Below are 20067 nucleotides of genomic sequence, written 5' to 3'. Positions count from 1 at the left end.
TTTAAACGTTCATTGATGTTGTGGCTCGGACTATTCAAAGAAGGAATTTCTATTTCTAACAGCTGGCAGATGTTTCCTAAAAGAGGAATAATTTCATTTATGGGTCAGTTCAGCTTCAGTTATGTTCAGATCGAGCTCCCAAAGACATCAAATTAAAATATTTTTTTCCCCAAAATAACTTTTTTTTTGGACATGATTTAGTTTTTTACATGAGATCACCTTATTTCATTTTTATGATTTAAAAAGCATTCTAAAGGGTTCATAATGGTGTTTTAAACTCTGTGAATACAACAGGGAGCCTTAGAGGAAGCTGTCATAAATTATTTTTTTCTGCTAAAACCTTTTGATTAAACACCAGCCTTTAAAAACACAGGTCGATTAAAAACATTTTTTTAATGGTCTAAAATCATTTCTTAAAGTAAAGCTTTAGTTAAATGCCTGGAGTTTAAATGTTGTGGTGATACATCAAAGGAAAGATTTTAAAGTATGGAGCTTAAGTCCTGAGCAAAACGGTTATAAAAACAAAGCAAAAAAGAAATATATCATGTTTCAGTGAACCTGCAAAATTGATGACTTGTGGGGAAGGAAGTCATGGACTTGTTTGCTATTTTATCTCAGTCCTCTAGAGCCATGTGTGCAACCGGACTTTGGAGGAAGGGGGTGGGAGACCCCACTGCTCTATGGAAGTACGGTGAGAAGCTAGATCCAGTCCAGAGAGCTGGACCTAACACATCTGATGCAGTGATTTCACTCAGAGTGTGGCACTAATGGAGTAGACACTGACAGTAAAACACACACACACATTCCCACTCCATGTGCACTCTCCATCTGAGAGTACACAGACGCAGGTGGTCACTTAAAGCAGGTAGAGTGTGTGTGCGTGTGTATGTGTGTATGAGAGCCCTTCTGGTTTGCATATACGCTTTAAAGCAATATCAAGCATGAGCAAGCCTTCATTTAAGTGACAGAATAACTAGCATATCAGTGAATAGGTGTAAACAAATAAGTGTGCTGAGTCTCTTTATGCTGACCAGCGCACAATAAACAGCTGTGTGTTTTCAGTTGTGTGTGTGTGTGTGTGTGTGTGTGTGTGTGTGTGTGTGTGTGTGTGTGTATCTGAATGGTGATGGTCTTTCTGATACATCCAATACCTTGTGAACGGCTCCTAAACGCTATTTGAGCTCCTTTAAAGCAGCTGTCATCAGTATGTGAGCCACCCATCAGTTTTCATGCACCTGAGAACATGATTTGCCACAATTTTCTCACAATTAATGATTTGCTAAACAGCGTTGGGGCATCAAGCAGTTCAAAAACATCAAGTTAATGTCATTAACTTTCTTTTCACATGGTGATTGGAATTTACTTCCCATTGTAATTACCCCAATTTGAAGCAGAACTGAGCAACGCATTTGACTTTAAATGACCTCTTTCCACTTGATGGAATAAAAAAAACACACAAACACACACGAATCCTGTGAGATCACAGAGTAACATCTTAGCCTCCATCACTGCTTACTTCCCCCAGAGTCCTGCTCTTTCATGTCCCTCCCCTGGGAGATTTTGCCAGCCTTCAAAACTCTATCTTTCCTTTCATCCCTCCTGTAGCTCCCCCTCATTGGCACAAACTTGCCCCCCCCCGTTCTGTTTTGCCGCCTTGTCCGTGTCATGGTCGGCTGGTCAGGCGTGGTCGGCTTACAATTTTTTAATCGGCCCTCTGATCTCTTCCATCAGTGCCAGGGGCTCCAGCTGATTACAGATGAAATGGATCTGATTTGGACTCTGACTGCGGGCCAAACACCTGCTCAGACCCGAGGAACTGATAGAAGAGGAGGACAAGGCGAGATGAAACCAGATGCGCTGACGTGCAGACGCTGACGACAGCAGGACCATCTGTGCCTTTGGTCTGCGACAGCGTATACACGGTTGATGGAAGCAGACTGTGGACGAAAGACTTGGGGATTGAGCGTGGCCATTTAACACCTACAGATTTCTCAGTGCAAGCCGTGACAACACCTGAACCCTGATTTGAGTCGGTCACGTGATGTAACTGTTGCAAATATAAAAAAAAAAAAAAAATCAAAGGTAAATTGAGCTCAATCATTTTAACATGCTGGAAAAGCTCCCGATCACAAATTAAAGCTGCAAGACTAAATATTTTAGATCACAATGGCTCAAACAGATACATGCATTTGGAAGGGATTACCATCCTAATGAACTCATGGAGACCTGTCACAGGAGCTGCAGTTCCCCCCTCAGCTTTGGAGGCATTTTAGCATCTTTTAGCTAATTGTTTTGCTTTCAGGGCTTGCTTGCAGCTTTAATGTTTTAATTGAGGCTCACCCGTCTTATCAGCTTTGTTGCCATCCACAGCAGGTAGCAGTGAATGATTTAGCAGCTACGGCTTCAGATATTTCACTGAAGAAGATAGAAAATAAACAACAGCTAGAAGGAAAGTGAATATTGGATATTCATGAAGTGACAGCTACAGCTTCAAATGAATGCTAATGCTCCTCCGTGTCTGCAGGATGTTTAAATAGGCAATTGTATGCTAACACAGTAGCTGTATCAAATATATTTTGAGGGGTATCTGACTGAATCTATGAAATCCCTTTGCAGCAATCATTATCTCCCTCAAGGAGATGGCAACCAACCTAAGACAACATCTCAAGTTTAAATTATAGTGGGGAGTTTTCACTGCATATAAATGTCTTTAATCACCGGTACTCCACCCTGTGCCCTTGAGGTCCAGAGTTTAATCCCGACCAATCACTAAAACAGTTAATTGCATCACTGCGTCAGCTTCTGTGGTAAAATCCATAAAATGAGCAAACCTTGTCAAGATCATAAAATTCAAGAAAAAAACTGTATGTACTTGTATAGCACAGCTGGACTACACTTTAAAAGTGATATATTAATCCGGGTGAATGCAAAGATAAGGAAAAACAATCCAGCTGGGGTTGACAAAGATGTGCTACAGGAAAACTGATGGCATAGAACAGGGATGGGCAACTCCAGGCCTCAGGTGCCGGTATTCTGCAGGTTTTAGATATCACCCTGGGTCAACACACCTGAATCAAATGATTAGTTCATTACCAGGCCTCTGGAGAACTACAAGACATGTTGAGGAGGTCATTTAGCCATTTGAATCAGCTGTGTTGGATGAAGGACACATCTGAAACCTGCCGGACACCGCCACTCGAGGCCTGGAGTTGCCTACCCCTCGCATAGACTGTACATAAAAGACGTGTTGAATGTTACACTAATGGAAGAAGCCCTGGTGTGAAACCTGGTTAGATCAGTTTTGCTGTAGCCATCCGGGCGTGTCACAAAGCGTATACTGTTTTTTCTTCTTTTTCTCGACTCCCACCTGGGCCATTATTTACCAAACGAACATCATGTTCTATTCAATAAACCACTAAGTGTTTATTGAGGTCATAGAGTATGGCAAATGGGACCTTTTCCCATCCAGCTCCAGTGTCACCTGACTTATTCAAGGACTAGAGGAGGGGGGCCCTGCTGGCTAAATGAAGCTAAATCTGCTGGTCCACCAAAATGCTCATGCCAGGCATAAATAAGACTGACAACACTTATTCCATTTACAGAACACCTAGCTGCCCCTCACTGAGTCTGGTTCTACCAGAGGTTTCTTCCTGTTAAAAGGGAGTTTTTCCTTCCCGCTGTCGCTAAGCGTTGTCTCATAAGGGAGTCATATGACTGTTGAGGTTTTGTCTCTCGATTGTAGGGTCTTTAGGACATTGAAGTGATTGTTGTTCTGATTTGGCACTATATAAATAAAACTGAATTCAATTGAATATATTAGCACATTTATATAGTCTATTGTTAAGCTGAAGGCTCTTTGCTCCTCCAGCTTTCTGGTCAACCCATCGATTAAGAAAATTATATCAAAAATGGTCAACTAAACATGAACTTGAAATCTAAAACGACAGTTTAAAGTTTATCTACCGTTTGCCTCGGTTGTGGGTGTATTGATCTGTTGGCTGTCTGTTTAAGTAGCACTGCGTGCTCTAGCTATTTTCAGTGTGCAACTAGGTCGGTAAGAGATTTATTGTAATCCTTTAACCTGAAACTAGGTTTTTAATTTACATGACATTTAAGAAATGTGATTAGTCAACAATAACCAGGTTATTTATGCACGGGCAGACACACTGTCTGTTTTTCTCTCTCCCAGCCTCTCCATCTAACTCTCTCTCTCTCCTTTTTTTCTCTGGATGACCTTGTGCTGACAGCCCGGCTGTGTTGTTTCTGACGAGCACACATGACTGCAGCGAGGAAACGGTAAAATCCACGTGCACTCTGCCCTGCCGTGACCTGCCTGCCCTGTGTGCAGGCCCAGGGGATGCTGGGATAGTGCAGTCTGACCTGTCATACAAAAGTGTGAGCACACTCGTCCACGATTACTGTTTGGTCACAGGTCAATCCGCCTTGCTCAAGGTGGTGGACTGGTTTGTGAATAGAAGGCTGAAACAAACGTGGACACAAAGAAACGATTTAGGACTTGGTTTTTTTTGTATATATCTACGTACTTCTTGAAATGGAAAGCACACGTGTATTCCAACGCATGAATTCATGTGCCCAATAAACACAGGTGCTGTACGCACATACAAAACAATAACAGGGATGATTTATCACGTGTCGTTAAGTACTCCCGCAGTTGCGCACATTCATTTATTTCAGAGTTACCACTCACATATGTTGCAACCTGCTCCTCACACACCAGCGCACTAATCAAATCACTCAGGCAAATAGGCTCGTTGTTCCCTGCCAGCCAGATTCAGACAAACAAAAAATCTGATAAACTTTCTCTGTTGTATTTCAGAGCTCATTAAAAAGTATTCACCGCTGTATGATTCCGCCCTGTAATCAGCTCTGAATAATAGAAATGGTCGTATTGACGCCTGTGGGCACCCGATGTTCTGTCTCATTTCAGAACAACAACTGCGGGGCATATGAATGCAAACTACACTACGTGCATGACACACACACAGAAACACACACACACACACTGTCTCCCCTTCTCTCTGGCTGCCACTTGCTGAAATACTCTCAGTGTATTCTAGCTTGGGGGAACCACCTACTATGCTCCTAGGGGGGCTAATTGTCCAGTAGCACTCCTTTGCTTTCCCTCCCACTCTCTCTGTCCTCTCCCTTCTCCTCAGGTCTGTACTTTCGGGAAGAGTTCAGCAGTTCATGCTGAGCCCAGAGCCCTGGATCCCAGTGAGGTGCCATAGGGCATAAAGGTTGCACCTAGCTGGACTCCTATACGAGCGGCTCACACATCTCTGCGGTGGTGGGAGGTGGGGAGGGTGGACACTGACGGAGAGATAAGTGGAATGACAGACGATATTTGTCTAGGACTGAACGGGTGAGACACGACTGTTGTGTAAACGTTTAGGTTTATGATAAGTTCTCTTCTCTGGGATTTAAATTTGTTTTTCTTTTTTTGTTGTTGACATCTAAAATTGCCAGCTGCATGTCAAACGCTAACTGTGGTCATTTTTCTGTATAGCTACTTTTTCTAGAATTTATGTCAGAAGTCTGAATGCATGGCATAGATAGGCATACACAAGACCACTACTGGGTGCATGTCTACTCTTTATTGAGTTGCCCTAATAAACAAATACATGATTGGAGAATGTCCTAAACAGCAGAGAGAGGGGAAAAAAAACATTTGTCATGAGATGTCATCTTTTAGCCTCTTTCTCACCAAAGCCACAAAGCTGCTTCTCTAGAAAAATGGTTATAAATGTCAAACAGGCTTTTTATAGCACACAGGACAAACATCAGACCTTTTACAGATTTCAGCACCAAAACTGGTCCATAAACATCACAGAGAGAGGAAAATACACAGTTTACATTGCTTTTAGTTGATGGAGGCATGAAAACACATGACCTTTGTCGAGTTCAATTCAATTCAAATCAATTCAATTCAATTGTATTTTTAGGGCCAAATTACAACAACAGTTGCCTCAAGGGGCTTTATATTATATGGTAAAGAAGAAGAAACCTCCAGCAGAACCAGGCTCAGGGAGGGGCAGTCATCTGTCACAGCCAGCTCCAAACTGGTTGAAGGGTGTATCTCCCATCTTTTCTATATTGTACTTGGTTTTTATAAATGTTAATTCTGATATATCAGTAAATAGCTAATATCAGCCAATATATGGTCTGACTGACTGTCAGGACTAGGGATGGGTATCGTTTAGGTTTTATCCGATACCGGTGCCAAATCGGTACTTTTGAAACGGTGCCGGTGCTCAAACGGTGCTCAAACCGGTGCTTAAAGAATGGAGAACACAAAATTGGTCCAAAAACCTCTCATGTTCAGCTGTTTTTTTGTAAAAAGGTAACAATGTTAGCCTTTTCTGCAGCTATGGGGCATATATGGTATCACTCTTGGCTGGAAGCAGTGCTTAATCAATGGAAAAAACACAAACTTTGTCCAAAAACCTCTCATGTTTAGCTGTTTTTTTGTAAAAAGATAGCAATGTTAGCCTTTTCTGCAGCTATAGGGCATATATGGTATCACTCTTGGCTGGAAGCAGTGCTTAATCAATGGAAAAAACACCAATTTTGTCCAAAAACCTCTCATGTTTAACTGTTTTCCACTTTTTCTTTGGTCATTTGAGCCTTTTTGGCCAGGGTGAAGGGAGCATCTGCCATCAAACAAGAAGACAGCCGCATGTAGCTATGATGATGTTTGCTAGTTCACCTTACCTGCATTAATGTAATAACCTGGTTAGCCTACTCAACGTAAATTACACACGAACAACATTAAGCGACTCACGCAGAGAAGAACGGCTGCTGCTGCATCATCATCCTCATCATTTCTGCTACACTGGCAGGGCTAGGGGCCAGGACTCTCCTCTTCGTGTTTTTGGGGGATGTTGCTAACTCCGGGGTCCGATAACAGGCAACCCACCCGCAGTAGATGCGCTCGGTGTGAGGTCTCGCAGCAAGCTATCAAATACGGCGCATTTCTCGGCTTTTAAAAAAACGCTATGCGTCGCCAGGTGTTTCATCGGATTTGAGGAGTTACCTCCTTTGACAGTATCACAGTATCAGCTTAAAGCACTTGTTGCTGCTGAGTTTGCATCTTTTGCTGTGAAGTACAGCCAGACTTTGACCGCTTCGCCTTGGGCATTTTTAATCTGTATCTCTGCTCTAAAAGAACATACGTACCTGGGCCCGCCTACTATCCTCGGAAACGTAAAATGATTGGCTAGAAGTGTATCACAGCTCAGGAAAAAAAAGCACCGAAATAAAGCACCGAAATGTGCGCTGCTTTTCGGTCTGGTTACTACCGTTTATGTCAGAACCGGTGCCATCATGGCACCGGACACCGGTACCCATCCCTAGTCAGGACTGATTTAAATGACAATTTAATGACATAATCCAAGTTTTTACAAAACAAAATTAACAGGAGCTTAAAGCTGTTCCTAGAAGTCTTTGTTTTTCTTACATACCTGCCACAACAAATGTCAAAAACTATCAAACTCTCTGCTAGTTAAAGGTAATGCTAGCATCTAGTGTGTCATACTTTAGTTCTACTTGTCATTCCATTTAAATTGCTGACTGAAAAACAACAAATGTTAAGAGACTCTTTTCCCCGAATCCACAACAATGAAGGTACCCTTGAGAAATGCACTTAACCCAGCTAGAGACACAGTATGTTCAGCGACTGAAAGAAGGGATAATGAAAGGCAGCTTTTGGTACTGGGCAGTTCCCAATGGCTAAACTTAGCAAACTGTGGTTCTACCGGGCAGCTCCCAGGAATGAATGAGCATTACTGTAAAAAATGCAAAGCAGGACATTTTGGAAGAAGCGTGTGCACACTCAGCAGAAGCAAAAGCTATCGGATCGGTTAGCGAAATCAACAGTCATCAGCTAAAAATGCACCTGGCAGACATGTAGCGGAGACAGAGATTTATTTATGAGAAGGAAGGATGAGTGAAAGGTGAGAAGAGTGAGAAGAGAGTAGTGGGCCTTGATGGGCTAACCCAGGGTCTATTAGAGCCTGATTGGAACCATTAGGAGAGAAAGGCGATACACGAGTCTCGTGCAGAGCCCCTCCGGCCCAGCACTGCATTAACCACAGCCTGCTCTCTATTTTGTTGAACACACGGGCTGATCGATAGCAATGAGGAGGAAGGAGGGGTAGGAGGTGGTGAAGCGAGGAGATGGGAGGAGGGGAGAAACGAGGTCCAGGTTTACGGGAAGATAAGCTGGGATCAATAGAGAGACACGGACTGCTGCGGCGTGGAGAGAGAGGACAGAGGAATGCCAGATGCAGCGGGTTCACACTCATCAAACTTGATGGAGGGGAACCTGTGTGCGAGTGTGTGTAAAAGTGTGTGTGACAGGGCATTTGGGCAAGATTCATCTCTCGCCTGTCTGAATATAACCAATGACCGCGTCATATAAACGTCCAAATAACAAGCACGGCGGGGTCGGCGTGATTGTGCGGAGGCTACCAGCATGGCCTCACAGAAAGAAGGTTTGAATTTTAATCCTGCTTATCAGCTGCGGCTGTCTGCATTTGCATGTCCTTCCTGCGTCCGTTAATTGATTCCAAAATCACTGCAGGTGTGTTTGAAAGGTTGGACAAGCAGTTACGAAAATAGATGGGTAGATCATAGTTGTGGCTGGCATAAATGAAGGAAAAAAGTAAAGTTTGGATAAATAATGAGAAATTTCCTACTAAATTCTGCAGTTGCAGTAAAAATGCAGTTGCATATACACTGCAGTTAAACTCAACACTTCTTAAAGAGGCTCTGTATTTTTATTCTTGTACATTTGCAAATTTGTGTTTGCTTTAGACCCTCAGTTATCCTACATCCTGCACCCCTCTGACTGGCTGTCCCTTGCAAACAGAAGGTTTGAATAGCACGTCTAGGCTATCCTCTCTCTGTGACATAAAACAGAGCCAAAAACAGAAAAAAACTGTCGGAAATCGAATGTTTAGAGCAGTCTGAACTTACCTCACTGTTTAAAATTTTGTCCACATGAGCATCTGCCAGTGTAATAGGACGCATGTGACAGAAAAAGAGACAAAGCAAAACGGGTCCACTTCAAAGATTGTTCTCATATTAAAAACCAACAGAGCCGTTCAAAAGCCAACACTCTTTAGGCTAGTGCAAAAGCTTTTAACGTGAAGCTTTGTTGTGAAAAGTGTCGAGATAAAAAAGAAAGTAACATAAAAGCAGAAGCAGTTGGAATTAATTAGTAGTTAGCGTTTTACTTTAAGCTGTGTGTGAAAAAAGACACATTCGCCTTTATATAATGAGGCCGAACCTCCTCATTATGTAAAGTGTATTGTATAATATGATGCATCGCTTTGCAGCTGACGGGCGCCATTCTAAGTCATGCTAAGCACGAGTATGTGATTTTTATTAACAGTGGACAAAGCCAGAATAACCCTTTCCCCATTTCTATGTATTTCTCCTGTGCTAAGTTAATTGGACAGTGGCTTTATTTAGCTTATTGCTCAAAATGTCAAGCTATTCCTTTAACTATCCACTAATGAATTCCAATGCTTTCTATTTTGTTTTCTTTAGTCCCATTAAGGACCTAAGATTTCCTGCAGATCCTTCTCATTAAAAGCATACCAAGAAAGGATTACACGTCTTTACAGTAAATGCTGGAGGGCTATCAACGTGAAACATTTCTGCAGGAAGTGTTGAGTTGGAAATTGGAAAGGATTGGACAAAACAAGCGAATCAAAAGGGGATTTCTGTAAGCAAAGAGAAATGAGTACGACATGACTCTTGCCGTACTGATGGAATTCGTAGGGAGGAAATGTCATTACAGCAAATTTATCGGTGTAACAGTTTAACACAGAAAAGTGCTGAGTCTGCGTTAATTGCAAATAGCATGAGCAGCAAATTAAAGAGGAGGTAGCCGAACGTAGGCCTGTTTTTCGGTAAAGGCCGGCTTTGTTGTATTAAAAAAAATCAGTTCAGTGTTCATTGAATTTATTGTGGTGTCCTACACGTGGCTCAGGGAGCAGGTTTGTGTTGTGGGTGTTTGCATTTAAGCACAACACATTTATCTGTGCATACCCGACACCTGTCAGGCTGGCATGATGTGCATAACCTCTGCCTGCACGTTGCATGCATTTTTCTCCTCTTCCTCCTTCTATCGCTCTTTCAATCTCTCTTCTCCCCACCTCTGCTACCCCCCTACTCCCCCCAGCTCACTCGGCCTGTGATGGCACGCTGTCAGAGAAAAAGCTATTTATGATCGGCAACCAATATCCTCACAGAGATAAACACACACTGTGAGAGTGATAGGTAGAAAGAGAGGGAGCACCAGAATTATTAGAGAGAACAAGGGATAAGCGAGATGCGACAGTGCAGGAAAGAAACCTGCAGAAGACAAAAAAAAAGAAAAGAGGAACGTTGCCCTGGGCTGATTACTCACAGCTCTGTGTTTATGAGTACACATTACCTGGTTGATATCAAGGTATACAAGTGCATATGTGCATGTTTAAACAAGTTCCCTCTTTGGCTAGTGCGTGTCTAAATTCTGGGAAGAGCAAGTTGGGATACAAATTACTTTTTTTATCGGAGGCAATTTACTCGAGTCTGCTGTGCCTCTCACTCGCTCGATCAAGCTGACAACTGATTGTAAATGAGAGAGCCCTTCATCTTACACACATCAGACAAGAGGTGGCCACCCACTGAAACACAAACACACGCACATAGTGACATCCAGTGTTCTATGACAAGGGCACGGGTTTTGCTTTCAGAAGTAAACAGAGCACAGTGAGGTGGTTACAGAAATAACCCTGGGTTCTATGAATGGAAGAGCAGCCATCTAATGTTCATACCCTGATTACACTGATGATACTCAACTGCAGCACCATAATATGCAAACGAGCCAAAGAGAACTGCTTAGTTATTTAACATGCTTTACAGCTACAATTAGGAAATATTTTTGCTAGGCTACCAACTGCTACTGTTTTTGTCTTGTATGCTAAGATAAGCTAATATATTTCTTTATTAATCCATCACTTTATTCTGAACTAAGAGCCAAAAGAGTGGCCTTATTGTGGTCATCTGAGTCCAATTACTTCAATTGTCCTGTTCCCAGTATATTTACGTTATTGCTTGCTTACTTTTCCCTAAAGATGTTCCCAGTAGAGCACACAGCTAAATCTTTTGGCCCATGCCGTCTAACACCCCCAACAAAACTTCCACTAATCAGATGATCATGGCAGCCCGTTTGTAGCCTGAGAAGTGATACCGAAGCGATCGTATTAGTATGCGATTGTACCTCTACGATTGTTGTGAGCGCTTTAAAACAACTTTACATTTTAAAAATTGAAACCCAACAAAGATCTGTGAAGTTTCATCAACTTCTCTCATCTGATTTTAAAATGCTGGAACACTCAGATTTCAGAGCAAATCAAACTAAAATTACTAAGGCAGAAATTCCAACCTTGTGCTTTGTTGCATTCAGCCTCAGAAGACGGAAATAACGATAAAAGCTATCTTCAGTAAACTTAACCTTTAAAATCTGTGCACAGCTTGTCAGATTCAATCATTCATTTCTCTTTTCTCCTTCTCTTTCTTTTCTCCCTTTGTTTTCCACTTTTCGACTTTCAGATAAATATGGCCGTCTTTCCTTCCACTTGCACATACACAGTCAGGACAAGCTGCAAACGCTACGCGCACACGTACACAGATACACTTTGTTACAGACGTGACCTTCAGTGTCTTTCTTAACAAAATGCTTTGAAATCTGAAATCCAATATCCTGCCTAAATTCACCTTTTTCTTTCTGTTTTGGTCACCTTTCTTTTTCTCCTCTGTCATACATTTTCTCCATTTTCTTTGTCTCGCTGCAGAATAATTTCTTTCTGGGAGTTCCTGAAAATGGTTGTAATTTCCACATCCTGTTTTGACAACTGCTACCCTCCCCCCCGCATGGTTTTGCTTTTTCTGCTTATATTCACTTTCTTATTTCTTTTGATTCCTCGCTCATTTTACATGCCCCCCATTCCTCCTCCTGTTCTATTCTCTGATTCATGCTGTCAGTGAGAGATAGAAAAAGATGCCACTGTGTTTTTCTTCTCCACCCTTTGTTCTGTTTTTACTTTCTTACTTGTTTTTCTTCTCCTCCCTCGCGCGTCCGTGTGCTCTCGTCGTAATCTCTCCTTCAGATGTTTTTTTGCTCTGTCTTGTCTTCGTTGTGAATGTTGACTAGAGACAGACGTCGCACATGAAGGTCACATTGGGCTAAAGGAGAAGAAGAGGAGAGATGTAATGAGTGGCAGTGCTGGATGTTGGGGGTGGATATGTGAGACTGACAGGTCAGCTTTAATCATTTTAATGTCTCTGTCAGACAAGACCTGCTACTGCACATAATTAGAGGTCTCCACACACACACACACACACACACACACACACACACACACACACACACACACACACATTCAAAACTGTAAATATACTTCCTACCTGCACATCCACGTACATGAAACATGAAAATCCTGATCAAACAAATATGTGCCACTTGGTGGTTTTTGTGTGTGAAATTTGTGGTTTTGGAAACTGAAGTTTAGGCCTAGTTAGTTACCTACTCTTGAAGACAAGCTAACACAAGCGGAAACATGCTAGTAAACCACAACAGAGAGCCAGCATGACAATGTAGTACATTTTACACACTATCCTTCGTAACCGTAACTTACTCTGTAACTTCCTGTAAGGGTTTTGTTTTAATCACCAGATTTAGGCTTCAAATATAGGATTTTTAAGACTGATAGTGACAATAATGTGATAACGTTAATATTCAAAATATTCAATCTTAGTATATAATATCCAATATTTCTTTTTCTTTCAGACATACACAACACTAACAGATTTTTCTGACATGTGTATAGTTACTTATTTATTCATTGTTGTGTGACATATGTTGCCACCAGGGAAGTTGCAGACTGCCCCCTGGTGGACAAATTAGGCAACGTTGAAACTCACAACATAGTTGAAGGGTGTTTCTTTGATCTCTTCTGTACTTTTTAAATGTTTAATTATTTGGCACTTACAAGTGATGATACTGACAGGTCAGCAAGTAACTAAAATGAGCCAATAATATCAGTCCACTGGTAAAATGGTTGGGCTCCACTGGCCACATCCTAAACAGGTAAATTTTCCAAAACAAATAAAGTCTCTTGCAGTTTTCTATTAAAAGATTTTACAAATGAATGTTCCAAACAAGCAAATATGCTACAAAAAGAGGCAAATGCTAAGCATCTCTAACTTTACCTTTACTTTAAGCAGTCATTATCACAAACATACAGGTTTCACATACACAAATAGAAAATGCTGAAAGAGATATAGAGTAATAAATGACTTAACAGAAGCTGAGCCCAGACGTGAGCTCACAACAGCGAGCTTTGCAAGAAACAGAATAAATTTGAGCAGTCTGCTTTACACTGTACCACTGAATGCTCCTTCATATGAACAGTATGAAGATTAGGCTTGGAGCTAAGTTCCATGCACAGAGATAATTGCTTGACTCAATTTTATTGCAAGGCTTTTCTGGTTTTGATCACAAGATCTTAGACATGAAAAATAAAGCCACACACACACACACACACACACGCCCCTGATCCCTCGAGGCTCACATTCACAGGTTCCCGTAGTTCATAGTGCAGATCACATAACTGACTACAGCGCCTTCGCCAGTGCGTGCCGGGATTTGTGTGTGTGTGTGTGAGCAGAAGCTGAGATTCATGTCAACATCAATGGCTCACTAATCACAATGAGGGCGCCAAGGGCCAAGCAGATGCTGTCAGTAGCGTATGGGCCGGCTAGTGTTACAAAGAGGGAGCACACAAAGCCAAGGCCCAAACCTCTGACACCATCATACTTCATTCCCTACTGTCAATAAACTAGAAACTGAAAACTCTGCTACACTCGATGAACACTGTGCTCCACTGTATCGACTGGAAAAGTTGTGATGTTCATCAAACTTTATTGAACCAAACACACACACACACATACAAAAATTAAACTGCACAGAACCTTGGCATAACTCCCCCAAAAGGGAAAAAGTCAATCTTCGAGAAACTTCTCAAATTTAAACTTTTTGGCAAATTTATGGTAATATTGTGACAACCTTGAGACTGTGAATGCTCTTATGTAAAAGCAGAACTCTAAAACCTTTCATGACCAAAAAATCAACCGTGTTGTAATCTTCGTTCAAAGACACTTTTAAAGCTACCCAGTTGATTATTATACGTATAATAAGTAGGAGAATCTTCTTAAACCATAAAGATGAATGGAATCCTTCATGTTTTTTTGTTGGCCGGTGAAGATATGAAACCTGCTACTGACATGACTTTGTTAAGGAGGAGAACACCCAAAGACAGGATGAAACTCTTCTGATGGTTTCAAGGAAGTAAAGAAGCAAGTTAGGGATAAGTCCAAAACTCTGTTTGATGGCAGGTCCTTTAAAATCAAGTTAGGTTGATTGAATGTGCTGGAAAGCAAATTTAGACTTAATCGGAAACCTCACGCCACTGAGTAATCCGCCATATGAGCATTTCTGTGCGTATATGTGTGTCGACTGCTTCTGGTAGAGCATTTAACCCTCTGGTGAGCGCCTCCACCTGGGACTGAACCAGTCTGTTGAAACCGTAACAGCAGCAGAATCACTTTAGCTGTTATTGGGGGGAGAAAAAAATCTCCAAAATGAAATATAGCATTGCTACTAAGGTCACTGGCTCTGTTACCTACAGAGCAGGATGAATTCAAACCCATGCACATGTGATTATGTGACAGCACAGCAGCACGCTGTCCATCTCTGGTGTATTTTTCCTAAATAAGTAAGTCATCCAGACCTCAGCTTTCCACTGGCTTCATCCAGGAGAAAGCAGCAGCCAAATCCCTGCAAGTCCACACAGACATAAATGTGCAAAAACATCTACACATTAACTAAAGCACACTCACACACACATATGCACACGTGAGGCCAAAAACTAGGAGGAAGAGGAGTGGAGGAGGAGGTCTGGCTAAATAGCAGGATTTCAAGAACATCTGCACACGCATACACATGGACACACACCTCAAGCCGCTGGCTGCCTGTGTATTTGACAGGCAGCACAGTGAGTGGCTGTGTGGAAGCCAGCCAGCTGCTTGTGAATCAGCAATGACTAACAGTTTACACCTGCACTTTCTGAGCTAATCGCCTGCATGCTTATTGTAAATATACATACACTATGTACTTGTGCGCATGTGGGTGGATGTATCGCGTCTGTGTGTGCCAGCACCTGTATCTGTGTTCACGTGTTTGCCTGCATGCCACCACAATGAGTTTTCCCCATCAAGCTCAATTGTGACAGCCTGGGCCTCTAATTGCTTAGCTGCAAATTTGACATTGTCTAAGCTGGCAGCACCCTGATGAGTTGAATAAAAGTGGAGCGACATCGTACCCGTCACTTCCCCCGATCGGCCTCGACAAGAGCACAACTCCGTGCTCCGTTTGATCGCCGCACAAGACAACGCAATGGGATGCTAATCACATGCAAAGGCCAGAGCTTTGAGCGTGTGCCAACGTCTGCCTTGTAAGAGCGCGCGTTCACGTTGGTGTGCCAGTAATGGCAGCTCTAATCAGTGGCAGGATTGGAAGAGGCATGTGGCAATAAAGCCCAACAAAATGCCTGCCATTCCCTATTAGATGCAAGCACTCTCCGAAAACCTGGCAGACGAAGGGCGTACACACAAACGCGTGCACGCACATACGTATCGGTGTTGGTGGACATCTGGCCAAGGTCAGAGCTAGATCTGAGCTGTGAACGCCTACTGCCAACCCCCACTATCAGAAAAAAATATCCTTCGGGGGAAAAAAAGAGCTGCAAAGCTTCACACCACAAGCTTTGTCCTCCAGAATGATTTACACATAAACTCTGACCTCTCTAAGTGCAGCCCATTACTTGCAGGTTGTGATTTACAAGCTAAAATTAAAGATGGACGCAATTCGCCGAAGCCATTATCAGCGTCACTGCACGGCGGTCAATTCATACAGAGATCTCTCGTGAGAGTCATTCCTCCATACTCAACTGAAGCATTGATTATTCAGAGTACCATAGAAATGACTGATACAGCAGACACTGCATTTATCTTCCCCGTGCTTCGTCCTTTATGTGAAATATTGCGTCTGCTCTGTCTTACTATTCCCGTTACAAGGTTTAACAGACACGTGGCTTTAAAGAGTAATAATGGCATCTTTGCATAGGTGGCTAATGTAGCATTTTGAAATTGATATCAGTCTTGTAAGATGTATCTTATGGCTATAGAGATTGGTTATAAGCAATTATTAGAAACATTTTGTGGGTTCATAAAGTGTGAAAAATCCCTTTAGCTGGATCACGATGCCACTTACATTTAGGTAAAGGTCATCAGAGACGAATACTTAATGGATTCCTAATGCTTTCAAAATACCAGGTAATCATAGTGTCTCAATGAAGCGACGACCTGGAGGGCTAAAAAATTAAGCCTATGTGGAGCTGCAGTTCCACTTAAGGCTGGTGGCGAAAACGAGTCAGTCCCCACAGATTCCCTTATTAAAATGCTCGATTTTACAGCAACAAAAGGCACATTTAAAGCCTTGTCTCCATGGTCACAACAACTCTTCGGTGAGTAATTTTAGTATATAATAACTCGCCCATTTGGATTTTGCTGAGGTTTAAAAATTAGGGTCATGGTCGCTTTGACTGATAGGACTACCAAGGCCTCACTTCCTGTACTTTGACTTACTGATCTGGACTTTTTGACTGTATTTGACTGTGTTGCTGGTGCCTTTTGGGGGAATTGCTTTGTGGTACAGCGGATATCCAAGATGTTGAAATATATTTCTGCTCTTAGCACTGATTAGTGGGTATTTACGTAAGCTCCAGTGGCGCAATCGGTCAGCGCGTGGTACTTATAAGACAGTAACCTGCAGAGAGATGCTGAGGTTGTGAGTTCGAGCCTCACCTGGAGCACAGGCTTATTTTAGGGGCAGGAATAGCTCAGTAGGTCGAATGGTGGCCCCATGATCGGAGGGTTGGGGGTTTGAATCCACTGAACAGCTAACCTGAGGTACCCCTCAGCAAGATACCGTCCCTGCCCACTGCTTCACACCGTTTCTGTAAGTTGGCTACCATGTAATTCAATTATAGTTCATTTATATAGCTGCAAATGACAATGACAGTGCCAAATATTTTAAGGTACAGACCAAGAAAACAATGAAATGACCTCCTGTGAGCAAGCATGTGGTGACAGTGGGAAGGAAAAACTCCCTTTTAACATGAAGGAACTTCTGGCAGAATCAAGCTCAGGATGCAGGGTGAGAAGCGTTCAGCATTCCACACATACTGGTTAAAAACATGCAACAGATCGCTAAGCACTAGAAAGCAACAATAATTGAAATTTAAAGCATCTCATTTCTCTACAGTCTCAGAGATAAGAAATGGAAAACGACCGTGCCCATTGTTGTGGAAACCAAACCATATTTCTGCTATTTATATTTCATGACTGCTCTAACTTTTCAGAAAAAATAAAGCTCTGCCAGCTCTGAACTTTGTAACTGCAGCCCACAGCGCAGATGCTATCAAAGGCTTTCGCTCTGCAGTCGACCAGAACGCATCAGCCCGGTGCCCAAACGAGCGGCTCCACCTCCTGTTGTCTCTGCATTGTGACACCCCCTCCCCACATTTGTTGGTGTTGACAGATAAAGTGATGGTAATTGTGATTTTCTTTTTCCAGTGAAGTGGGACCCTTCCACTATCATCCTCTCATTTCCTGTGTGAAGAGCGGCATCTGCGTCGGTGCTTTTGGCAACTGATATCGGTTTGAACCGAGGAGCTGTGATTGTTATTCTCACTGTGCCAGAACCCACAAGAGCCACAGTGGACACAAAATACTGAGCAGCACCTGGTGTGCGAGCAAAACCGAAGAAGAGACACACTGAGAGAGAAAAATGCCCCCATTTGTCGATGTATTCCACAACGCAGCGCTTCGTATTCCCACACAAATAAAAGGGATGAACTCATCCTTTTAGGCAAAGGATTTCATTCACTGGAATTAGTATAACTGTATTTCTGGGAAAGCCCTTTAAAATGACTGGGGTGAGTGTGTTGGGTGAGAGGTTTCTGAGTGCGAGCATGCATGTGTGTGTGTGTATGAGACATCTGTTTACATAAGTGGGAGGATGTGATGGTAAAGCCCTGGCTTGGGCCCTGGCCTTTTCACAACAGGGCCCAGAGCAGAGAGGAGATTCATCCCAATATTTGTCTCACTAAGGAGTAAAGCCAAACAAATCCGTCCTGCTAAGGCGCCCTCTGATAAAACTTGCAACGTTCCATGCACAGCTTTTCCCTGGACCACTCTGACTCCAAGATCTCTTCTTTCCTCACTGAGCACAGTTTACGGGTGTCAAGTCGCAAGTCAACTTTTCCATCTCATTAAATGCTCTATCTGAATGGAAATGCTAAAAAAAAGAGCCATAATAGAAAAAACAGCAAGTAAAAAGGTTATCTTGATGCCAAGACCAATCTTTCCTAAATACTGCCTCTTAAAAGTCACGTTTTTTTTTAAATATCCCTAACTTGTCTTAAATGCTATGCTGCATTAATTCATATTTTAGAGAGTTATAACGTTTTAGCATCAATCAGCCATTTGCTTTGGTTTGACAGCCTGTAATGTCACTGTTTTGATTCATTCATACATTAGTAAGATTTTAGGAAAAAATGAAAGAGCTTTAATAAATCCAAATGTGCCCTTTCAGCACAGCAGGTATCTAGACACTTAGCAACTAATGGGGGGACATTGTGGAGCATTTAGCAGCTAAAAACCACGGTGGAAGCTTCTTTTCATCAGTCCAATGTTGTTCCTACATGTTTTCTGAAGGTTTGGAAACGACTACATTATATAATGATAAGAAGTCATGGCAGTCACTCAGTGACAGTAACTAGTCAGGTGTTTTGAATAGTTACAGTACCATGAGTACCTTAATACTTTCATTTAAGTACTACTCAGTATGTGTCACGGTTAGCGGGAGCTGACTGTGCGAGAGTTTGAAACGGAGAAACCAAGTGTGGACACAGAAGGAGATGAAATTGGGGTTAAACAAAAAGCGAGCCGTTTATTCTGGCTGATAGGGGCGAGAGCTAACTGTGGGAACTACGAAAAACTATGAATCAGCTATGACAACCGTGATAACTATGATGATTATGATGACTAAGATGACTATGACTACTATGACATGACATGACGTGGAGGGAGGTAACACAGACGACCTGACGAAGACTGCAAGAAAGCACACAAACTAAATACACACAGAGGAGATTAGGGAAAGTGGGAACACATGGGGAAACAGCTGACACAACTGAACATCATGCCACGACAGGGAAAAGTAATACTAAGCACAAGGAACACGGAAACAAGCATTTCAAAATAAAACGGGAAATATGGAGAGGCGCAGACCTGACAACACCGGCTTGACAACATGAAACATATGACAGACTAACATGTGGACACGGTGAACTCACGAGGAGCGCGAACACTGTAGAACATATAGAGGGAAAAGGGAATTTGGAGATGAAACATGGAGCACAAAGAGATACTTCTAAATTAGAAGTTATAGTAGAAACGAAACTAGAATGAAACTCAACTGAATCCTAACTAATAATACCAACCCAAAAACGTAACATATAAACATGACAAGACGCAGACATGACACGAACTTGATAACCGACCCACACAGACATGAAACATGACAGGTAGGAGCTAACAATGACTTCGTCGTTTTATATGTACTACAATTTAAGGTAGTTGAAAATCTTATTATGATAGTTGTAGCTTATGTAACATAGTGCGAACATTGTCACACATAGAGCGATTTTTACCATCTGTAAGTTAATAAACACGACAATTCCACATGTTACATGCCTGTATGTAACTTAACAAGTGAAGCCTGTGAGTCCATTGTTTACCTCAGCATGCCCGGTGTAAAGCATCCAAACTGAGGTGACTTTTAGAGGCTATCCTGAACTTTCTGGCACC

The 20067-nt window shown here is 42.3% G+C and overlaps 1 protein-coding gene and 1 non-coding gene across 3 annotated transcripts in view; one reads left to right on the top strand and one right to left on the bottom strand.

Annotated features, from left to right (window-relative positions):
* sema4c (sema domain, immunoglobulin domain (Ig), transmembrane domain (TM) and short cytoplasmic domain, (semaphorin) 4C) overlaps positions 1-20067 on the bottom strand; it is a 110539-nt gene that overhangs the window by 61473 nt on the left and 28999 nt on the right. The window contains exons 2-3 of one of the 2 annotated variants that reach the window (XM_086313360.1): positions 12125-12258; positions 8998-9029 (exon numbers count right to left, since the gene is read on the bottom strand). The gene's annotated coding sequence lies outside the window, so the exon portion shown is untranslated. The remainder of the gene's footprint in view (positions 1-8997; positions 9030-12124; positions 12259-20067) is intronic. The other variant, XM_086313359.1, reaches the window with a different exon arrangement.
* On the top strand, positions 16913-17006 carry trnai-uau (transfer RNA isoleucine (anticodon UAU)). Its single transcript has 2 exons — positions 16913-16950; positions 16971-17006. It is a non-coding gene; the product is annotated as a tRNA-Ile (tRNA).

Source organism: Aulonocara sp. 'chitande type north' Nkhata Bay, linkage group LG12 (genome assembly GCF_057382095.1).
Source record: "Aulonocara sp. 'chitande type north' Nkhata Bay isolate Kocher_YH1m ecotype deep benthic linkage group LG12, A_spYH_male_GT1.1, whole genome shotgun sequence".
Classification (NCBI taxonomy): Eukaryota; Metazoa; Chordata; class Actinopteri; order Cichliformes; family Cichlidae; genus Aulonocara; species Aulonocara sp. 'chitande type north' Nkhata Bay.
Note: the sequence above shows the minus strand (reverse complement) of the source record. Positions and strands in the feature narration are given on the sequence as shown.